At 42.2% G+C, this 24,307-nt stretch overlaps 1 long non-coding RNA gene across 1 annotated transcript in view; it reads left to right on the top strand.

Annotated features, from left to right (window-relative positions):
- Window positions 1-16,106, top strand: part of LOC139538519 (uncharacterized) — a 285,749-nt gene extending 269,643 nt beyond the window's left edge. Inside the window, exon 3 of the long non-coding RNA XR_011667749.1 lies at window positions 14,598-16,106. This is a non-coding gene — a long non-coding RNA (uncharacterized lncRNA). The remainder of the gene's footprint in view (window positions 1-14,597) is intronic.
- Window positions 16,107-24,307: the final 8,201 nt, after the last annotated feature.

Here is a 24,307-nt window from a genome sequence, read left to right as displayed (position 1 = left end):
TAGGTTTTGGTTTTTCTAGGACTAGGATGTTAGACACGGGGATGATGGATGGGCATTAGCATCGGATTTCAAAGGTTACAATTTGGAATCCAGTGATATAAATATTTTTTTTCAATATTTTTGTTTCAAGCCTATCGCAAATCTTGACCCTTAACTTAACCATTTGGGGTTAATGTGTAACCTTAAGATTTCAGATTTAATGCCTAAACTTAACCCTAACCTTAAAAATTCATAGTTAATGTCTAAAAATTCATCTGAAACACTTCAAAATTTGACATTTGCAACAACTTCGAAATTTGATGTCTAATTCTGACATGAGACTGTGAGAGCTAGTTGGGAGTGGTTCTGAGGAGTCTCCAGCGACGGTCCCCAGTCCGGGGTCTCCGGCGACGGTCCCCTGTCCGGGGCCTCCGGCGATGATCCGCAGTCCAGTATCTCCGGCAATGATCCGCAGTCCGGTTCTACAAAGGCGGGGGGGATCAGCGTAAAGAGGGGGGGCTGCGTCCAGAACCAGAGCCGCCACCGAGGGTAGATGCCCACCCGGACCCTCCCCTATTGGTTCAGGTTTGCGGCCGGGAGTCCGCACCTTTGGGGGGTTACTGTCACGCACTGACCTTAGATATCTCTGTTTTCTTCATATTTTGGTTAGGTCAGGGCGTGACTAGGGTGGGTACGCTAGTTTTTGTATTGTCTAGAGTTTTTGTAGGTCTAGGATTTTTGTAGATCTAGGTATTTGTATGTCTATGGTGGCCTGATATGGTTCCCAATCAGAGACAACGATAAACAGCTGCCTCTGATTGGGAACCATATCAGGCCACCATAGACATACAAATTGGGGATCATATTTAGGTAGCCATTTCCCTTTGGTGTTTGTGGGATCTTGTCTATGTGTAATTGCCTGTCAGCACTCGTTTGTATAGCTTCACATTTCGTTTTGTTGTTTTGTTAGTTTGTTCAGTGTTCATTCTTTAAATAAATAAGAATGTACGCATACCACGTTGCGCCTTGGTCCGATCCTTATAACGAACGTGACAGTTATTGAATTCCTTCCTTTTAAAGGCCTGTGCCTTTCACCAAGTGAATACCTACTGTACTTAAACGCTATGACAATACAATACATATATCATAAGGCCCTACTTTGATGGCCTAGTCTTACCTTAAAAATGGGGTTAGGAAACTCCTGGTTTACAGGCTACATCACGTCTGCAAGTCACATTATGTTGGCTTGCAAAGTGATGTGTAATTCCTATTGGTATCCAGACAAAGTTATGAAGTCCAAATGTTGGAATTTGTATTCTTCTTCAACCTGCATTCATTATGACTGTCAGGGTTAGGAAAGTTGATAAGAAGATTACCTAAACCATTTAAACCGGAAGAACCATTTCACTAACAGATTGGATTTGTTTATAAAAATGTATGTTATTTATCTTTGTGTAGGATAAAATTAACCAATCAATCAATGAAGATGCCAAAAAATAGATATTAGAAACAATCCCAAAAAATGTAATTGCTGTAGAGCATGCTGGGAAATATAATAGCGGACTATTTAACTCTGGTTATTAACACCAACAATGGGGGATATTTTACACCACTGAGTGTTAGTTTTACTCTTAAAGAGTGAATTTTACTCCTGAATCAGTATTGGCAATTTTACTAAGAAAAATCAACAAAGGCCAATTTGCTGTGTATGTTCCATCTCTATCAATTCCTTTTATTATTTTCCCTTTGCTCTGAACATAATATCCTTCAGTGTCTATCAAGCAACCTCAAAGTACGCCCCTGTAGTTTTCTTCAAAGTACTGTATCTGCCTCATATCACATCACTTTTGGTTCTCTGCAACAGCTCACTTGGAAGGGAGAGGAAAGAGAGAAAAATAACAGCATTTCCATTTGCACCAAACATGCAAGGACATGGTGAAAACTGCTCCGAGCAGAGATTTGCTCCTTGTTAATATGTTTCAAACAGACTATTAGGATTGCATTCCTTCAATAGCTGCTAGCCACTAGCACGGTGGGCCTCCTGTGATGGGTTGGCACCACAGGGGCAGGTAAAAGGGAAATCAATGAGAGTCAAGTGCATATAAACAGGATATTATGTGTGAGCAGATTCCAGCGCACGAACACCAGCGAGAGCCCAGGAGCCAATACGGTTAAGCTCCACACACTAATCGATTCCTAATCAGGTGGAGATACCTTGTGTGTGTGTGTGTGTGTGTGTGTGTGTGTGTGTGTGTGTGTGTGTGTGTGTGTGTGTGTGTGTGTGTGTGTGTGTGTGTGTGTGTGTGTGTGTGTGTGTGTGTGTGTGTGTGTGTGTGTGTGAGAGTGAGTAAGTGTTAGTAGATTGATGTAACTGTTTGAATGAGAGTGCTCATGCATTTGTCTAAGGAAAGGCAAATCATATTAAGCAGCCTTATTGTATACCTCTCTGTGACGATGAAGAGGCTTAGTACAGAACTGAAAAGTGGTAGGTCCGATGTTCAAGTCTCCTTGATGACATGTCTTTAAAACATGTAGAACTACATTTGGACAATACTCTAATAAAATAGCATGATTTAAGAAGACTGGAATGCTATTTGTAGGCTAAGTTGAATATAATATAGTAATATTACACATCAATATTAGAAGATATTTTCATTGAAGTATGTTCTTTGAACATTATTGGAACATCATTTTAGAACATTACAGAAAGAAATGTTATAAGAGTCTTGCAAACATTTTCGTTGTTTGTTTTAATAGCCTTATTAATAATATGTCCATCAATACTAGCCAAATATTCCAGGAATGTGTTCTCAGAATAACTTCAATTGCTCACACATTTTATTGCTGCAGGATGTTCTGAAAATGTTACTGGAACATCATGTCAACAATGTCAGACTTTATGAGATTCTTCTGGAAAAATGTATTGTCATGGGTGTTGGAGATAACGTTTCTGTTAGCATTAGCAGAACATTCCAGTCATGTCTTCTCAGAACCACTTGTGTTAAATCCAGACATAATTGCTGAAGTATGTTCAGGGAACGTTGTTGGAACAATTATCTCATAACTTCACACTATAACTTCATGTGTGTCTTGTGGTAATGTTCCCTGCATGTTGTTTTGGGTGTTTAGGATGACGTCTCCATCAACGTTCACAGAACGTGTCTGTAATGTTTTTTTTTCAGAACCTAGTCAATTGAATCGTTATTGTTGAAGTTTGTTCAGGGAATGCTTTTGGAACACCATGTCATAATGTTCTTCTCAGGGGAGCAACTTTGGTTTTAGAAGTGGGGGACACAACTTTTTTGATAAAAAAAATTCCACTCCAAACAGCCTACCCGACAGCTCGGAGGCGTCTGCATGGTCCTAAAGCACACCGTTCCCTTGTTTTGCATCTCATTCCAATGATAAAATTGGGGGGGGGTACAAAAATGCAATTTCACAATGTGGGTCCCCATTGAAATTTGCACCCATGGTTCTTCTATAACTTTATGATAGTCTTGTAGAATTAACTGCTTGTTGTTATGGGTGTTTTCAAAGATATCTCCAACAACATTAGCAGAACGTTCTTTTAATGTTTTCTCAGAACCACTCCCATTAATCCCATATTTTGTCGCGGCAGTATGTTCTAAGAACATAACTGGAACGTTGTTATTACATTCGCGGGCAACCTAATAAGAACCTGTGCACATTTGAGTGAATGTCAGGAGAACATTCCACCGATATTTCATCTCAAACATTTTCTTAGAAACATTCAAAGAATGCTTTTGTGATGTTATCATCCTAATGTTACATCAAACTCTAACTAGAACCTAATGGGAATGTTAGCTAGTCCTGAGAATGTTAACTAGTCCTGGGAATGTTAACTAGTCCTGGGAATGTTAACTAGTCGGGGAATGTTGAGAAGGATGTGTCTCTGGAGGTCCGATCTCAAAGACATTTAATTCAGCAAAGAAATGTTCTCTCTCTCTCTCTCTCTCTCTCTCTCTCTCTCTCTCTCTCTCTCTCTCTCTCTCTCTCTCTCTCTCTCTCTCTCTCTCTCTCTCTCTCTCTCTCTCTCTCTCTCTCTCTCTCTCTCTCTCTCTCTCTCTCTCTCTCTCTCTCTCTCTCTCTCTCTCTCTCTCTCTCTCCAGAAGTGGGCTATATTAGTCTCTTTGATGTCAGCCTTTTATTCTATTAGAAGAATGTGTCCTAGATGCCTGTATACCCCTCTGTTCTCTGGGAGCCTGTGGTGAGCTGTCCCTGGAGTTCCTGAGTTTTTAACCTGTGCCAGGCCTCATGTGTGGCTAGATCTGAGCCAGAGCTCAGAAAGTGTGTTGGATTTCAGCTCTCAACAGTGGCTGCTACCATGTGTTTGTAAATACATCTGTGTTAATGACTAAGTCTGTTCTTGATGAACGTTTGTTTTTTCACATAAACAAATTTCCCAGAACTATCTGAGCTGCTCAGTCTGAGGTGGCTACTTAGCGGCCCCGTCGATCCCCCGGCTCCGGGGACTAATCCACGGGGCTAAAGGTCATCCTCAGGGTCTTGATCCTGGAGAAACCCCTGGCTGGGTATGTTTCGTATTTCTCCTCTATGGCCAATGTCTAACTACATCATAATACCTCTCATTACTCTCTCCCGGTGAGCCCCTGTAACACCCTGCTTCTCCTTTCCACCACCCCCCAACAGGGTTCAATAGAGTAGTAGGGGCCTGAAGGGAACCAGAGGATCAACAGAGGCCATAGCCCTCCTTAGCCCATGATTAGAGCCTTTCCTTGGGCTAGGTTTCTGACCTGTGGCCCAGGCCTGTGTGAACCTTCCTTTAATTATATTAGCTGTGGTGTTCAGACCCTTGGCCTTGCCTTTCACAAGCACTTTAAATCTCCAGTGTGGTTTTCATCACCAACTGATTTGAAGGGCCCCGTGTTTTGGTCGACTATGCTAAGCTCCATCATCATAACTATTTGTCAGACAAGGTCATGTCACATTAACTATTGAAGATGTAGTTAATGTGCATGGCCCTCCTTTATAAATCTTTTCATCACTGGCACTTTTAAACCTGAGACAGGCCTGAGTGACAGCTACGGCCCGCCCATGTCTTATCCTGACAGAGTGGGTGGTCAAGTTGACGCGCCCACACACACACACACACACACACACACAGACATACACACGCACGCACACGCACACCACCTCTCTCCGTAATGATAATCTGCTAGCTGTGAGTAATGATCACCCCAAATGCTTGGTTGCACTTTCATGGCCCCTCTCAATCAGACACTACCCACCTGAGAGCTAAAGTTACCAGCCATTACCACAGGTTCACAGAGATTTACTATACACAACAGACAAACTCAACGGTTTCAAGTCCAAGTTTACATTACAGCTACCTCTCTCTCTCACACGCACAGATGCTAGTTTTCTACCTCTCTTTTTACCTCTCTACGTGACAGAGCCGACAGGGCAAACAGAAGGCTGTTGGCTACAATCACAGTTGGAAATGGTTAAAAATATCTATAATGAATAATCAAGAGTCACTTGAAGGCATAAAGCGCACTGCTTGCCTGTGTAACCTAGCCGTGTAGCGCAACTCAGCATCATATCCCAGAGGACCTCCGAGATGGAATTAGCGTCGTGTTCCATCTAATTGCTCAGTGCTGGCAAATTAAGGTGCCCTTATTCAACTACGCATTTGCGAGAACGTATTCATGCTGTTTGTTTCATGTTTAAATCGACAGATATTTGCACATGAACAGATGAAGCATCGTTGTTAATTACATTGAGTTGGGTAGTGTTTGGGAGCTAAAGTATCACAGAGAGACTAAATTGGCTTCACTCACACTGATTAGCGGTCATATATTACTAGGACACAGTTTGTTTCCTTTAAAACTTGAAACACAATATAGAAATATGCACAAATAAATGCTAGCATTGCAAATGCCTTTGTTGGGTGAAACAGTGTGGATCTGTGTTAGCATAATGCTAATGCATTCTTAGTGATTATATACAGTGCATTCGGGAAATAATTCAGACTCCTTGACTTTTTCCACATTTTGTTACATTACAGATTTATTCTAAAATGGGTTAAATCATACTTTTTACTCATCAATCTACACACGGTAACCCATAATGAGAAAGGGAAAACCGTTTTTTTGATTTTGTTGCAAAATTACAAAATATAAAAAACAGAAATAACTTTTTTGCATAAGTATTCAGACCCTTTGCTATGAGACTCGAAATTGAGATTAGGCACTCTCAATGATCACTCTGACAGAGCTCTAGAGATCCTCAGTGGAGTTGGGAGAACCTTCCAGAAGAACAACCATCTCTGCAACACTCCACCAATCACTCCTTAATGGTAGAGTGGCCAGATGGAAGCAACTCCTCAGTTAATGGCACATGACTGCCCACTTGGAATTTTCCAAAAGGCACCTAAAGACTCTCAGACCATGAGAATGCCTGAATGGCCTGAATGCCAAAGTGTCACGTCTGGAGGAAACCTGGCACCATCCCTATGGTGAAGCATGGTGGTGGCAACATCACGCTGTGGGGATGTTTATCAGCGGCAGGGACTGGGAGACTAGTCAGGATCAAGGCAAAGATGAACGGAGCAGGAGTACAGAGAGATCCTTGATGAAAACCTGCTCCAGAGTGCTCAGGACCTCAGACTGGGACGAAGGTTCACCTTCCAAGACAACGGGGGAGTGGCTTTTGGACAAGTCTCTGAATGTCCTTGAGTGGCCACACCCAGAGCCCAAACTTGATCCCGATCGAACATCTCTGGAGAGACATGAAAAATAGCTGTGCAGCAACGCTCCGCATCTAACCTGACAGAGCTTGAGAGGATTTGCAGAGAAGAATGGGATAAACTCCCTAAATACAGATGTGCCAAGCTTGTAGCATCATACCCAAGAAGCCTCGATGCTGTAATCACTGCCAAAGTTGCTTCAAAAAGAGTAAAGGGTCTGAAAACTTATGTAAATGTGATATTTAATGTTTTTTTGTAATAAATGAGCAAAAATGCATTAAAACCAGTTTTTGCTTTGCCATTACAGGGTATTGTGTGTAGATTATTGAGGGAACAAAAACAATTCTCTTTTAGAATACGGCTGTAATGTGACTCAAAGTAGCCACCCTTTGCCTTGATGACAGCTTTGCCCACTCTTGGCATTCTCTCAACCAGCTTCATGAGGTAGTCACCTGGAATGCATTTCAATTTTTTTTATTTTTTTTTTATTTAACCTTTATTTAACCAGGTAGGCAAATTGAGAACACGTTCTCATTTACAATTGCGACCTGGCCAAGATAAAGCAAAGCAGTTCGACACATACAACAACACATAGTTACACATGGAGTAAAACAACATATAGTCAATAATACAGTGAAAAAAAAAAAAAAAAAAAAAAAAAAAAAAAAAATACGTCTATATACAATGTGAGCAAGTGAGGTGAGGTAAGGGAGGTGAAGGCAAACAAATATATGTATAAATAAATAAAAATATAAAAGGCCATGGAGGCGAAGTGAGTACAACACAGCACGTAAAATAAAAACTAAAAAAAACAATGGAATGGTTGGTTTGCAGTGGAAGAAAGTGCAAAGTAGAGACAGAAATAAAGGGGTGCAAAGGAGCAAAATAAATTAATAAATAAATACAGTAGGTAAAGAGGTAGTTGTTTGGGCTAAATTGTAGATGGGTTATATACAGGTGCAGTAATCTATGAGCTGCTCTGACAGCTGGTGCTTAAAGCTAGTGAGGGAGATAGGTGTTTCCAGTTTCAGAGATTTTTGTAGTTCGTTCCAGTCATTGGCAGCAGAGAACTGGAAGGAGAGGCGTCCAAAGGAAGAATTGGTTTTGGGGGTGACTAGAGAGATATACCTGCTGGAGCGCGTGCTACAGGTAGGTGCTGCTATGGTGACCAGCGAGCTGAGATAAGGGGGGACTTTACCTAGCAGGGTCTTGTAGATGACCTGGAACCAGTGGGTTTGGCGACGAGTATGAAGCGAAGGCCAGCCAACGAGAGTGTACAGGTCGCAGTGGTGGGTAGTATATGGGGCTTTGGTGACAAAACGGATGGCACTGTGATAGACTGCATCCAATTTATTGAGTAGGGTTTTGGAGGCTATTTTGTAAATGACATCACCGAAGTCGAGGATTGGTAGGATGGTCAGTTTTACAAGGGTATGTTTGGCAGCATGAGTAAAGGATGCTTTGTTGCGGAAATTATTAACAGTTGTGCCTTGTTAAAAGTTAATTTGTGGAATTTCTTTCCTTCTTAATGTGTTTGAGCCAATCAGTTATGTTGAGACAAGGTAGCATGAGTACACAGAATATAGCCCTATTTTGTGAAAGACCAAGTCCATATTATGGCAAGAACAGCTCAAAAAAGCAAAGAGAAACGACAGTCCATCATTACTTTAAGACATGAAGGTCAGTCGATCTCGAAAATGTCAAGAACTTTAAAAGTTTCTACAAGTGCAGTCGCAAAAACCATCAAGCGCTATGATGAAACTGGCTCTCATGAGGACTGCCATAGGAAAGGAAGACCCAGAGTTACCTCTGCTGCAGAGGATCTTAAGGAGCGGACCTTTTTTTTCTTCAATTTTTGCCTATAATGACATACACAAATCTAAATGCCTGTAGCTCAGGACCTGAAGCAAGGATATGCATATTCTTGATACCATTTGAAAGGAAACACTTTGAAGTTTGTGGAAATGTGAAATTAATGTAAGAGAATATAACATATTAGATCTGGTAAAAGATAAAGCAGGAGAAAGGTCACAATGTATTATTACAGGTCAGGTGCAATTTCAAGTGTATGCGCAAAGTTTAAATTGATCCAATGAACCATCGCATTTCTGTTCAAAATGTTGTATCTAGTCTGACCAAATGTTCCTAATTGGTTTATTGATACATTTTGAAGTTCAAAACTGTGCACTCTCCTCAAACAATAGCATGGTATTATTTCACTGTAATAGCTACTGTAAATTGGGCAGTGCAGTTAGATTAACAATAATTTAAGCTTTCTGTCCATATCAGATACGTCTATGTCCTGGGAAACGTTCTTGCTACTTACAACCTCATGCTAATTACATTAACCTACGTTAGCTCAACCGTCCCACAGGGGGGATACCGATCCTGAGTTCAAGTAACAGACACATCTCAACATCAACTGTTCAGAGGACACTGCATGAATCAGGCTTTCATGGTCGAATTGCCCCTTCTAAAGGACACCAGTAATAAGAAGAGACTTGCTTGGGCCAAAAAACACGAGAAATGGGCATTAGACCGGTGGAAATCTGTACTTTGGTCTGATGAGTCCAAACTGGCGAATTTTGGTTCCAGCAGCCGTGTCTTTGTGAGACGTGGAGTAGGTGAACAGATGATCTCCCCATGTGGGTTCCCACCGTGAAGCATGGAGGAGAAGGTGTGATGGTGTGGGGGTGCTTTACTGGTGAAACTGTTGGTGATTTATTTAGAAACCAATGCACACTTAACCAGCATGGCTACCACAGCTTTTCTGCAGCGATACGCCATCCCATCTGGTTTGTGCTTAGTGGGACTATCATTGTTTTTTCAACAGGACAATGACCCAAAACACACCTCCAGGCTGTGTAAGGGCTATTTGACCAAGAAGGAGAGTGATGGAGATGGTTTGGGATGAGTTGGACCACAGAGTGAAGGAAAACCAGCCAACAAGTGCTCAGCATATGTGGGAACACCTTCAAGACGGTTGGAAAAGCATTCCTCATGAAGCTGTTTGAGAGATTGCCAAGAGTGTGCAAAGCTGTCATCAAGGCAAAGGGTGGCTACTTTGAAGAATCTAAAATCTAAAATAGATTTTGATTTGTTTAACACTTTTTTGGTTACTACATAATTCCATGTGTAATTTCATAGTTTTGATGTCTTCACTATTATTCTACAATGTAGAAAATAGTAAAAATGTAGAAAAACCCTTGAATGAGTAGTATATATATATATATATATATATATATATATATATATAAATACAGTGCACTGCATACCAGAGGTGGTTAGCTGTAGATTGTGTTCTCTTACAGGCACCTTATAGATATCCTTGTGGTGCTTTGGCATTAATAAATACAAGCTTTTAGCGGTGGGTGCCACAAGGTACAGGGCACTTCAATGTATTTATTGCTGCAATAACATTAAAAAAATTAAAGTGGATGTGGGCTAAATGCTATTCCCCTCTCCTTCCCACAGCTCTCTTTAAATCAGAGTAAATGTAAGGGGAGGCTGGCTCAGGCTGGCCCAGCGTAGCCCGGGTGCCCGGGTGCCTGGGCACCATTGTACCAATATACAATCTTAAAGAGGCTCTCCATAGCTCCGGTGCATGGGCAAAAGTGTACCAGTGTACTGGCTAAGGAAAAAGGAAAAGCTGGGCATAGACCAGTGGTAGTGGCTATTGCTAGCCCACAATGGTATCTCATCTATTGCCGAGCACATCGAGGGGGCAGTAGTGGAGAGGGTTTGAGAGCTTCAAGTTCCTCGGTGTCCACATCACTAAGGATCGATCATGATCCACGCACACCAACACAGTAGTGAATAGGGGAAGACAAAGCCTTTTCCCTCTCAGGAGTCTGAAATGATTTGGCATGGGCCCTCAGCTCTTCAAAAAGTTATACAGCTGCAAATTGAGAGCATGTTGACTAGCTGCATCACCGCTTGGTATGGGAACTGCTTGGCATCCGACCGCAAGGCGAGTAATGCGTACGGCCCAGTGCATCACTGCGACCGAGCTCCCGGCCTCCAGGACCTCCATATCAGGGATGTGTCGGAGGAAGGCCCAAACATGTTTCATAGACTCCAGACACCCAAGTCATTGACTGTTCTCTGTGCTACCGCATGGCAAGCGGTACCGGTTCACCATGTCTGGAACCAACGGGCCTCTGAACAGCTTCTCCCCCAAGCCATAAGACTGCTAAATAGTTCAATAGTTACCCAGACTATCTGCATTGACCATTTTTGCACTAACATTTTTTTACTCATATGCTGCTGGTACTATCTTATTCTCTATCCTGTTGCCTAGTCACTTTATTCCTGGTAATATGTACATACAGGGCATTCGGAAAGTATTCAGACCTCTTGACTTTTTCAAAATGTTGTTAGTTTACAGCCTCACTCTAAAATGCATTCAATAGTTTTCCCCCCCTCAACAATCTACACACAATACCCCATAAGGACAATACACCAAAAATATATATATTTTTTACGGAAATATCACATTTCCATAAGTATTCAGACCCTTTGCTCAGTACTTTGTTGAAACACCTTTGGCAGCGATTACAAAAGCGAGTCTTCTTGGGTATGACGCTACAAGCTTGGCACACCTGTATTAGGGGAATTTCTCCCATTCTTCTCTGCAGATCCTATCAAGCTCTGTCAGGTTGGATGGGAAGCGTTGCTGCATAGCTATTTTCAGGACTCTCCAGAGATGTTCGATAGAGTTCAAGTCCGGGCTCTGGCTGGGCCAATCAAGGACATTCAGAGAAGCCACTCCTGTGTTGATTTGGCTGTGTGCTTAGAGTCATGGTTCTGTTGGAAAGTAAACCTTCACTCCAGTCTGAGATCCTGAGCCCTCTGGAGCAGGTTTTCATCAAGGATCTCTCTTTCTTTACTTTTTCTTATCTTTGCCTCGATCCTGACTAGTCTCCCAGTCCATGCCACTGAAAAACTTCCCCACAGCATGATGCTGCCACCACCATGCTTCATTGTAGGGATGGTGCTAGGTTTCCTCCAGACGTGACACTTGGCATTCAATCCAAAGAGTTCAATTTTGGTTTCATCAGACCAGATAATCTTGTTTCTCATGGTCTGAGAGTCTTTAGGTGCCTTTTGGCAAACTCCAAGCGTGCTGTCATGTGCCTTTAACTGAGGAGTGGCTTCCATCTGGCCACTCTAAAATAAAGGCCTGATTGGTGGAGTGCTGTAGAGATAGTTGTCTTTCTTCAAGGTTCTCCCATCTCAACAGAGGATCTATAGAGCTCTGTCAGACTGACCATCGGGTTCTTGGTCACCTCCCTGACCAAGGCCCTTCTCCCCCAATTGCTCAGTTTGGCCAGGCGGTCAGCTCTAGGTAGAGTCTTGGTGGTTCCAAACTTCTTCCATTTAAGAATGATGGAGGTCACTGTGTTCCTGGGAACCTTCAATGCTGCAGAATTTTTTTGATGCCTTTCCCTAGATCTCTGCTTTGACACAATCCTGTCTTTGACCTTGACGGAAAATTCCTTTGACCTCATGGCTTTTTCTCTAACATGCGCTGTCAACTGTTGGACCTTATATAGACAGGTGTGTGCCTTTCTAAATTATGTCCAATCAATTGAATTTACCACAGATGGACTCCAATCAAGTTGTAGAAACATCTTCAGGATAATCAATGGAAACAGGATGCACCTGAGCTCAATTTCCAATCTAATATCAAAGAGGTATTTGTTTTTATTGTCATACATTTCTAAAATCCTGTTTTACGCCTTGTCATCATGGGGTATTGTGTGTATATTGCAGCAAATCTATTATTTATTCAATACATTTTAGAATATTGCTGTAACTTAACAAAATGTGGAAGAAATCAAGGGGTCTGAATACTTTCCGAAGGCACTGTATCCACCCCAACTCGGTACTGGTAGCCCGTGTACTGTATACAGCCACGGTATCATTACTCATTGTGTATTTATTGTTACTTTTATTATTATGTGTTATTAATTTTCTATTTTCCTCTTTCTGCATTGTTGGGACAAGGCCTGTTGTTTACGGAGCATGCATGCACACATAAATATGATACAGTTTACTTAGTCCTTTATGTGGATAATTTATCCTTCCATTCAATTCCCCTTCTGAGAACTTCAACTCTCTGTGGCTGGCATCTACTGTTCTACTTTTTTCCCTGGCGTAAGAGCCGATTCCAAACAGGAAAGTTGACTTAGACTGCTTGCCTTTGGGTCCATCAGGAGAGGGAAGTGATTCTGTGAGAGAACATTAGCGGGTACACAGACAGCCCTGAGAAGAAAAAGAGTGTTTGGGTTTCTGCTCTTCTGTTGCTGAATAAATGTTCTCATGATTTATTCACTACATCCTGTGGCCCATCTGACTCCTTGGCATCGACTGGAACACACACGCACGCACGCACGCACACACACACACACTTGTGCGCACACACACACGCACACGCATACGCTCGCACACGCACACGCACACACATATCACTCTTCTCCCTAGACTGTAAATACCTGGCATCTCTCTTGATTACCAACGTCATAGCAATTGGCAGGTTTCTCATCTTTAGCCAGATCTACACTGCCTTCACCTTCACTGCCTTTTGCGTAATGGCCGCTGGACGCTAGAGGGTATAATGGCTGTTCCCTTCTCAATCATTATCAGGTTTCTACTCTGTTTCTAACAGCTTTCATCTCCTGGAATGATGGAGCTGGGAGCTGGCTTAAAATCAATGCCAACTGGACAACACACATCCTGAGTCCATGATTACTTCACCCCTTTTTATTGAGGTAAAAATGTGAAGAGCATTGCTGCAATAGTGTTTTCATATGATAGTGTGTTGGATCAAGCTGTTGCAACCCGTGAGTAATAATGGAATTATAACACATGGTAATTGGAACTCATGGAGATGTTGAATGTAGGATCCACACATATTTATGTGTGCTTGCATGTGTGTGTCCATCCTTGGTGGGTGAGTTTGTGTGTGGTGTGTGTCCATCCTTGGTGGGTGAGTTTGTGTGTGGTGTGTGCGTGTGTGCCTGCATATGGATGTACGTGCAAGCGTGTATGAGGATGTGCATTTGTGTGCGTGTGCGCTTGCGTCCGTCAGTGCGTTCCAGCATGTGTGTGTATCTATAGATGACTGGGCCATATAGCAGGACTGGGCCACTGTGAGCGGAGCAGAGAGGATCAAGGGAGAAATGATTCTGCGTCTATTCATCCCTCCTGCCTGTCTGCCTCCTCTGACAACATGCTTTGGCAAACGCAGCAAAATCCTCAGTCATAATAATTGATATCTGCTCTTTCTCTCTCTACTCTCTTTCTCTCTCCATCTCCCTCTAATTTCTTTCTCTCTCCCTCTCTCTCTGTCCCTCCCTTTGTTTCTCCCCTGTTCTGGGCTTTGACCAGCTGAATGGATGTTAGAGCATAAATTTAACACTGAGGTGGAAGAGAGAGAGAGAGGGATGTGTGGAGGAATGAGAAGAAAGGATGCAGGTGTGTGTTAATGCTCCAGGGGTGTCATGGCCATTATCCGCAGGGGCGAGTCTTGAGTGAAACAGGTACGTGCATGTGTGTGGTTGAAGATATCCCTCTAGTGGTGTTGGGGCTGTGCTTTGGCAAAGTGGATGGGGTTATATCCTGACTGTTTGGCCCTGTCCGGGGGTATTGTTGGACGGGGCCACAGTGTCTCCCGACCCCTCCTGTCTCAGCCTCCACTATTTATGCTGCAATAGTTTGTGTCGGGGGGGTTAGGGTCAGTCTGTTATATCTGGAGTATTTCTCCTGTCTTATCCGGTGTCCTGTGTGAATTTAAGTATGCTCTCTCTAATTCTCTCTCTCTCTTTTCTCTCTTTCTTTCTTATCTTTCTCTCTCTCTCTCTCTCTTTTTCTCTCTTTCTCTCAGAGGACCTGAGCCCTAGGACCATGCCTCAGGACTACCTGGCCTGATGACTCCTTGCTGTCCCCAGTCCACCTGGTCGTGCTGCTGCTCCAGTTTCAACTGATCTGCCTGTGGCTATGGAACCCTGACCTGTTCACCGGATGTGGTACCTTGTCCCAGACCTGCTGTTTTCAACTCTCTAGAGACAGCAGGTGCGGTAGAGATACTCTGAATGATCGGTTATGAAAGCCAACTGACATTTACTCCTGAGTTGCTGACCTGTTGCACCCTCTACAACCACTGTGATTATTCTTATCTGACCCTGCTGGTCATCTATGAACATATTGATCATCTTGGCCATGTTCTGTTATAATCTCCACCCGACACAGCCAGAAGAGGACTGGTCACCCCTCATAGCCTGGTTCCTCTCTAGGTTTCTTCCTAGATTGCGGCCTTTCTTGGGAGGTTTTCCCAGCCACCGTGCTTCTACACCTGCATTGCTTGCTGTTTGGGGTTTTAGGCTGGGTTTCTGTCGAGCACTTTGTGACATCGGCTGATGTAAGAAGGACTTTATAAATACATTTGATTGATTAATTGATTGATTGAGTGTGTTTGTGTGTGTGTGTGTGTGTGTGTGTGTGTGTGTGTGTGTGTGTGTGTGTGTGTGTGTGTGTGTGTGTGTGTGTGTGTGTGTGTGTGTGTGTGTGTGTGTGTGTGTGTGTGTGTGTGTGTGTGTGTGTGTGTGTGTGTGTGTGCGTGTAGTAGCGTTGTGATGCTCCATCTCTGTCCTGTTTACCCTGGGGTTACCTTAGGCAGAAGGACTCACCCTACAGTGAACAGTGGGGCTTGTGTTAAACAACAGGTGGGGGGAGGTTGGAGGGTATGTGTGGCTTGTAGTGATTGTCTGGTCATTTATTGAATGTAGACGCTGGTCGTTTTGTCTTGGTTGTGGCTACCACTGTAGCATGGTACATTAATGTATCACAGGAGGTTGTTAGCACCTTAATTGGGGAGGACGTGCCCGTGGTAATGGCTGGAGCTGAATGAATGGAATGGTGTCAAATACATCAAACACGTGGTTTTCAATGTGTTTGACGCCATTCCATCCGTTCCATTCCAGCCATTATTATAAGCCGTCCTCCCCTCAGCAGCCTCCTGTGGAATATATGTAAACTTGAACCCTTTCTTCCTCTCTTCTTCTCCATCCACCGCTCTCCATATTTCTCCCTCTCTCTCTCTCTTTTTTTCTCTCTATTTCTCTCTCTCGTTCTCTCTTTCTGTCTCCATCTCTCTCTCTCTCTCTCTCTCTCTTTCCCCAGCTTTCTTCCAACTTTGTGTAAAAGTGGAGCTGCCTAGGGGTCTGGAGAACTGCCTACTTCAACCAGCTTAGGTGATTGAGTTGCCATGGCAATTGTACCCAAATAACCATCAATGGGTCTGGCATGTTAATAATGGTTATTACTGCTGTATGAAGACTGTTCCAAGAAAATGTACACCTTTCTCTGAATTAGGGAATACAACTGTCCGTGAATGTCAGAGGTGAGCTTTCTTCTAGCGCTGGAAATCATCATTAAATCCATAAAACATGGTAAACTGTCTCTAACCTCGCTAAGTTTAACTATCCACCTCGTCAGCCCTGGAGGTTCTAACACCAAGGGAGTATTAATGAACTGCTTATCTGGTTTAGTGAAGCAGACACACAGGTTACTGTGGTTCTCTGTCTTACAGAGAGCACTGGAACTATGATGTTGATAAACAACACACTCGCAGTGTTTCTGGATCTCTGAGGCGCATCAGGAAACAACATGTTCAAGGTCTACTAATGGACGTTGCGGAGAACTGGTAATGGCATCTCTAGTATATAGAGAGGGAGCTGTTGCTTACAGATACTGACGTCAATACATGGACGTTCTGATAATATCCCTGCTCTTAAAGCTCTTGCAAGCATTTATAACAGCTTTGTTTCCCTGTGTGAAGGTGTTCCACTGAGTATGAGAGAGATACGGAGAAATAGAGGGAGGGGGGAGAGGAAGGGAGGAATGGAAAAGGGAGGTTGGTACTGTGACTATATCCAAACCGTCTGTTCTCTCCCATCCACCAACAGCACCATTACCGGTCCTTCGCATCTCCTCGTCAGCTCTACCGGCTAATTAACGGCAGCGAGTGTTTTCCTGTGTCGCCATGGCGATTGTGCTACTCCATTACCCCTCTAATAGAAAGCTGCTGGGTTGTAATGTACCCGCCTGCCATTCCTCATTTACTCTACATTATTATAGCTAACGCATCCTAGCTAGCCTCCGGCGCTACCGCTCCTTAGGGGTATGGCCTCAACAACAAATATGGTTTTCTCTACTCTCATTCTTTTTAGACATTATCTCAAATATGTATCTGTTTCCAAAACCCTCTTTAGTGTGTATATATGGGTCTTGATAAGAGAAGGGCAAGAAGCAAATCATTGGGTTATGATGGAGAGGAGGTTAGAGGGAGGGAAGGAAAAGGTTGCCAGGGAGGAGGTCAAAGCCTGGAGGAGGTTTAATTGACTTTTTTCACTTTTCTTTTTTTCTTTTTGGAGGGAAATGAAAGCAATCTCTCTGTCTGTGGGAGACCTGGGAGGGGCGTCACTATGGAGCTTAAGCTGCCTGTCACTCAGATCTATTTAGATTCCAATTACACCTGTCAGCCTGTTCTCAGCCTTAATCTCTCTCTCCCTCCATCTGTCTGTCCCCCACTCTCTATCACATCTGTCCCTATGTCTTTCTCTATCCTCACTCTCTCTCTCTCTCTCTCTCACACACACCATACTTTCGCTTTCTCTCTTTGCCTTTACCCTCTGTCCCATTCTAGGCTTCGATTCCTGTCTCTCTCTCTCTCTCTTTCTAATAATGATGCCCATTCAGTCATGCTGAGTGCTGCGAGGAACAGGGAAACAGGGAGAGCAGGGAGGTGATGTTTCTGTAACACTAGCGGTGTTGACGCTCCTTGGGATGTGGAGACAAGTGTGTTAGGAGGTTGAGTTGGGTCCAGACTGTGAGCAGAACACACATAAAGAGAGCCTCTGTATCTGTAGCCATAGTTCCAGTCCAGACCCCCTTTCCTTACCTCCCGCCCCTAACTGACAGACAGATGGACGGATAGACGGATGGGCAGAGCAGCCGGAAAAGGTCCCCCCAGGGCAGAGGCTTGGTGACAGTCATTCTGAGTGATCACGTCCTGCCTCTTCATGGGGTAGGCATTGGGGTGACCCTGGGAAAGGGACCTGGCTGACACTGCCAGAGAGAGAGGAAGAGGCCGGGGGAAGGCTGTGCAGCTGAGGATTAGGGCTATGGATGACGACAAATATACTTTCCCCCTCCCTTTTCTTACGGCCGCACAATCCTCTATTGTGTCTTAGTCTATCAGGCGGCTGAGGTCAGAGCTCCGCATGTGTGAAACATTGATAGTCCCCCCATATCAGCTAGAGCTAAAAGCTGCTACTGAGGAGTCATATGGCACGATCGTCCACCCAGGTTGTCCAGCCATTAACTTCTAATGGCTGGGTGGCAGTATTGAGTAGCTTGGATGAAAAGGTGCCCAGAGTAAACTGCCTGCTACTCAGGCTCAGAGGCTAAGATATGCACATTATTAGTGGATTTGGATAGGAAACACCCTGAAGTTTCTAAAACTGTTTGAATGATGTCTGTGAGTATAACAGAACTCATATGGCAGGCAAAAACCTGAGAAAAAATCCAACCAGGAAGTTGGAAATCTGAGGTTTGTAGGTTTGCCTATCCAATATACAGTGGGATATTGGTCATATTGCACTTCCTAAGGCTTCCACTAGATGTCAACAGTCTTTAGAACCTTGTTTGATGCTTCTGCTGTGAAGAATAAGGGAAGGAGAGCTCTTTGAGTCAGGTGTCTGGCATGAGCTGAACATGCACGCTCACGTGAGAGCAACCTGCTTTCCATTCCATTTCTGAAGACAAAGGAATTCTCCGGTTGAAACATTATTGAAGATTTATGTTAAAAACATCCTAAAGATTGATTCTATACATCGTTTGACATGTTTCTACGAACTGTAATGGAAGTGTTTGACTTTTTGTCTGACCTGCGCGTCATGAATGTGGATTACTGGACTGAACGCGCAAACAAAATGAAGGTATTTGGACATAAATTATGGACTATATCGAACAAAACAAACATTTATTGTGGAACTGGGATTCCTGGGAGTGCATTCTGATGAAGATCGTCAAAGGTAAGTGAATATTTCTAATGCTATTTCTGACTTCTGTTGACTCCAATAGCATGGTGTGCTTTTTCCGTAAAGTTTTTTTGAAATCTGACACAGCGGTTGCATTAAAGAGTTAAGTTTATCTAAAGTTCCATGTGTAATACTTGTATCTTTTATCAATGTTTATTTTGAGTATTTCTGTAAATTGATGTGGCTCTGCAAAATCACCGGATGTTTTGGAGGCAAAACATTACTGAACATAACGCGTCAATGTAAACTAAGATTTTTGGATATAAATATGAACTTTATCGAACAAAACATGCCTGTATTGTGTAACATGAAGTCCTATGAGTGTCATCTGATAAAGATCATCAAAGGTTAGTGATTAATTTGATCTCTATTTCTGCTTTTTGTGACTCCTCACTTTGGCTGGAAAAATGGCTGTGTTTTTCTGTGATTAGGTGCAGACCTAACATAATCGTTTGGTGTGCTTTCGTCGTAAAGTCTTTTTGAAATCGGACACTGTGGTGGGATTAACAACAAGTTTATCTTTAAAATGGTGTAAAATACATGTATGTCTGAGGTATTTTAATTATGAGATTTCTGTTGTTTTGAATTTGGCGCCCTGCACTTTCACTGGCTGTTGTCATATCGATCCCGTTAACGGGATCTCAGCCATAAGAAGCACCAGCAAAGTCAATGTTGGGACATACGATCAGAGCCCATGAAACGATATTCACACACACAGATAAGCAACCAGCTCTCACAGTCTCACGTCAGAATTAGATGTTCATCCATGTTTCTCAAACGTCAAATATCGAAGTCTTTCTAAACGTCAAATTTCGAAGTGTTTAACTTCTTATGGCTGCAGGGCGGTGCCTGTACACTTATGACAACAGCCCGTCCAAGTGCAGGGCGCGAAATTCAAAAGATATTTTTTAGAAATATTTAACTTTCACACATTAACAAGTCCAATACAGCAAATGAAAGATACACATCTTGTGAATCCAGCCAACATGTCCGATTTTTAAAATGTTTTACAGCGAAAACACCATGTATATTTATGTTAGCTCACCACCAAATACAAGAAAGCACAGACATTTTTCACAGCACAGGTAGCTTGCACAAAACCAACCTAACTAACCAAGAACCAACCAAACTAACCAAGAAACAACTTCATCAGATGACAGTCTTATAACAAGTTATACAATAAATCTATGTTTTGTTCGTGCATATGTGCATATAAATGTGCATATTTGAGGTATAAATCATAGTTTTACATTGCAGCTACAATCGGAAATAGCACCGAAGCAGCTAGAACAATTACAGAGACCAAATTGAAATACCTAAATACTCATCATAAAACATTTAGGAAAAATACATGGTGTACAGCAAATTAAAGACAAACATCTTGTGAATCCAGCCAATATTTCCGATTCTTTAAGTGTTTTACAGCGAAAACACAATATAGCATTATATTAGCTTACTACAATAGCCAACCACACAACCGCATTGATTCAAGCCAACAGTAGCGATAACGAATAAACCAGCAAAATATATTAATTTTTTCACTAACCTTCTCAAACTTCATCAGATGACAGTCCTATAACATCATATTACACAATACATATATGGTTTGTTCGAAAATGTGCATATTTAGCGGCACAAATCGTGGTTATACATTGGGAAAACTTCGCATCTTTTTCCCAAAATGTCCGGATATATTTCTGACACTAACCTATTCTAATCAAATAACTATTCATAGACTTTACTAAAAAATACATGTTGGACAGCAAATTAAAGATAGCTTAGTTCTTAATGCAATCGCTGTGTTAGAATTCTAAAAATAACTTCATTACGACGTGCAGCTTACGTTATGGCGAGAGAGCGCCCATTTTGGGCGCAAACTAATAGTACACATGTTCGACAGATATATGAAATAACATCATAAATGGGTCCTACTTTTGATGATCTTCCATCAGAATGTTGTACAAGGGGTCCTTTGTCGGGAACAATCGTTGTTTGGTTTTAGAATGGCATTTTTCCCTCTTGAATTAGCAAGCACACTAGCCAAGTGGCGCGAAGCTCTCCTTCCTGAACAAACGCAGAGAACGCAACACGCCTAACCTCCCGAAACAATTTCAATAATATGATAAAACTATATTGAAAAAACATACTTTACGATGATATTGTCACATTTATCAAATAAAATCAAAGCCGGAGATAGTAGCCGTCTATAACGACAGCTTTTCAGAAGGCAATCCCCGGTTCCTTCTCGCGCCTTCCAGAAAACAGGAAATTGGTGTCACGTCATGCCAAGAGCTCTTATTCGACCTCAGATCAAGCTATACACTCCATTTCTTCTCTCACTGCCTGTTGACATCTAGTGGAAGGCGTATGAAGTGCATGTATACTAATACATATCAAGCAAATTAATAGGGATGCCCTGGAACAGAGCATCAATTTCAGATTTTCCACTTCCTGTTAGGAAGTTTGCTGCTAAATAAGTTCTGTTTTACTCACAGATATAATTCAAACGGTTTTGTAAACTACAGAGTGTTTTCTATCCAATAGTAATAATAATATGCATATTGTACGAGCAAGAATTGAGTACGAGGCCATTTCAAAATGGGCACCTTTCATCCAAGCTACTCAATACTGCCCCTGCAGCCCAAAGAAGTTAACCTGTCTAGGACTGGGGTTCCGCCAACAGCCAATGAAATTGCAGGGCGCCAAATTCAATCAACAGAAATCTCATAATTAAATTCTCTCAAACATACAAGTATTATGCACCATTTTAAAGATACAATTCTCGTTAATCCAACCACAGTGTCCGATTTCAAAAAAGCTTTTCGGCGAAAGCAGAACATATCATTATGTTAGGTCAGCAACTAGTCACAGAGAGCATACAGCGATTTTCCAAGCAAAGAGAGGAGTCACAAAAAGCTGAAATATTGATCAAATGAATCACTAACCTTTGATATTCTTCATCAGATGACACTCCCGGGACAACATGTTACACAATACATGTATGTTTTGTTCAATCAAGTTCATATTTATATCCAAAAACCTCAGTTTACATTTGGCTTTGCCTCCAAAAAATCCCGTGAATTTGCAGAGAGCCACATCAAATCACAGAAATACTCATAATAAACATTAATAAAAGATACAAGTGTTATTCACAGATTTAAAGATATACTTCTCCTTAAAACCTCTCTGGGATATGTGGGACGGTAGCGTCCCACCTGGCCAACATCCAGTGAAAATGCAGAGCGCCAAATTCAAATAAATTACTATAACAATTTCACTTTCATGAAATCACACATTCAATATACCAAATTAAAGCTACACTTGTTGTGAATCCAGCCAACGTGTCAGATTTCAAAAATGCTTTACGGCGAAAGCAAACAATGCTATTATCTGAGGATAGCACCCCAGCAAACAATCACAGACCATCATATTTCAACCATCCCGGCGCGACACAAAACGCAGAAATAAAGATATAATTCATGCCTTACCTTTGACGAGCTTCTTCTGTTGGCACTCCAATAAGTCCCATAAACATCACAAATGGTCCTTTTGTTCGATTAATTGGTCGATATATATCCAAAATGTCCATTTATTTGGCGCGTTTGATCCAGAAAAACACCGGTTCCAACTTGCACAACGTGACTACAAAATATCTCAAAAGTTACCTGTAAGCTTTGTCCAAACATTTCAAACTATTTTTGTAATCCAACTTTAGGTATTTTTTTACTTAAATAATTGATAAAATTGAAGACGGGATATGATCTGTGTTCAATACCGGAGGAAAACAATGTGTAGCATGCTTTCTGGTCACGCGCCTCTAACAAACCGTACACTTCACTGGAGCCTCATTCTGAACATGGCTACTTCTTCATTTCTCAAAGGAAAAACCTCAACCAATTTCTAAAGACTGTTGACATCCAGTGGAAGCGATAGGAACTGCAGGAAGGTCCCTTAGAAATCTGGATTCCCAATGAAATCCATTGAAAAGAGAGTGACCTCAACATTTTTTATCTGAATGGTTTGTCCTCGGGGTTTTGCCTGCCAAATAAGTGCTGTTATAGTCACAGACATGATTCAAACAGTTTTAGAAACTTCAGAGTGTTTTCTATCCAATACTAATAATAATATGCATATATTACCATCTGGGTCTGAGTAGGATGCAGTTTACTCTGGGCACGCTTTTCATCCAAACGTGAAAATGCTGCCCCCTATCCTAGAGAAGTTAATGCAACTGCTGTGTCAGATTTTAAAAAAAAATACGGAAAAAGCAAACCATGCAATAATCTGAGTACGGCGCTCAGATGACAAATCAACCCAAAGAGATATCCGCCATGTTGGAGTCAACAGAAGTCCGAAATAGCATTATAAATATTCACTTACCTTTGATGATCTTCATCAGAATGCACTCCCAGGAATCCCAGTTCCACAATAAATGTTTGTTTTGTTCAATATAGTCCATCATTTATGTCCGAATTCCTCCTTGTTGTTCGCGCGTTCAGTACACAATCTAAACTCACGACGCACGGGCAGGTCCAGGCAAAGGTTCAGCGAAAAGTCATATTATAGTCCGTAGAAACATGTCAAACTAAGTATAGAATCAATCTTTAGGATGTTTTTAACGTAAATCTTCAATAATGTGCTAACTGGAGAATTCCTTTGTCTTCAGAAATGCAATGGAACTCAAGCTAACTCTCACATGAACGCGCATGGTCAGCGCATGTTCAGCTCATGGCAGACCTTACTCAACCCCCTCTCATTTGCCCCCACTTCACAGTAGAAGCATCAAACAAGGTTCTAAAGACTGTTGACATCTAGTGGAAGCCTTCGGAAGTGCAACATGACCCCATTTCCACTGTATCTTGGATGAGCAAAGAGTTGAAAAACTACAAACCTCAGGTTTTTGCCTGCCATATGAGTTATGTTATACTCACAGACATCATTCAAACAGCTTTAGAAACTTCAGAGTGTTGTCCATCCAAAGCTACTAATAATATGCATATCCTAGCATCTGGGCCTGAGTAGCAAGCAGTTTACTCTGGGCACACTTTTCATCCGGACGTGAAAATACTGCCCCCTACCCCAAAGAAGTTAACAAAAATATCAAAAACAACTTTCTATCGCTAGATTTCAAATTGAACCTTTGGAATCAGATGCTTACGCCCATCCACCATTGTCGTCCACAACACCCTAACAAAATTGAAACTTACTTGAAGGTAACAATGCTCAATGTTGCCCCTGGTGGCCGGTTTACACGTCATCTCCTGACATCCTCAGATATGGACGGACATTGAATCCTGACTTGTATCACGGGTGACCTAGCTGCAGAAAAGAGCAACACAGATGAGATGAAAGGTGTAGTGGCAGCCCAGTGCCCGATCTCTCTTATCAGCTGTTTGCAAGGATTATTTTGCATTTCTCTGGAATGATGAATTATCAGTGTTGCTCTCCCCTGTTATGTCACATTTTATTTTATTTAACGTTTATTTAACTAGGT

This window comes from Salvelinus alpinus, chromosome 14 (assembly GCF_045679555.1).
Source record: "Salvelinus alpinus chromosome 14, SLU_Salpinus.1, whole genome shotgun sequence".
NCBI lineage: Eukaryota > Metazoa > Chordata > Actinopteri > Salmoniformes > Salmonidae > Salvelinus > Salvelinus alpinus.
This window is presented reverse-complemented; position numbering and strand designations above follow the sequence as displayed.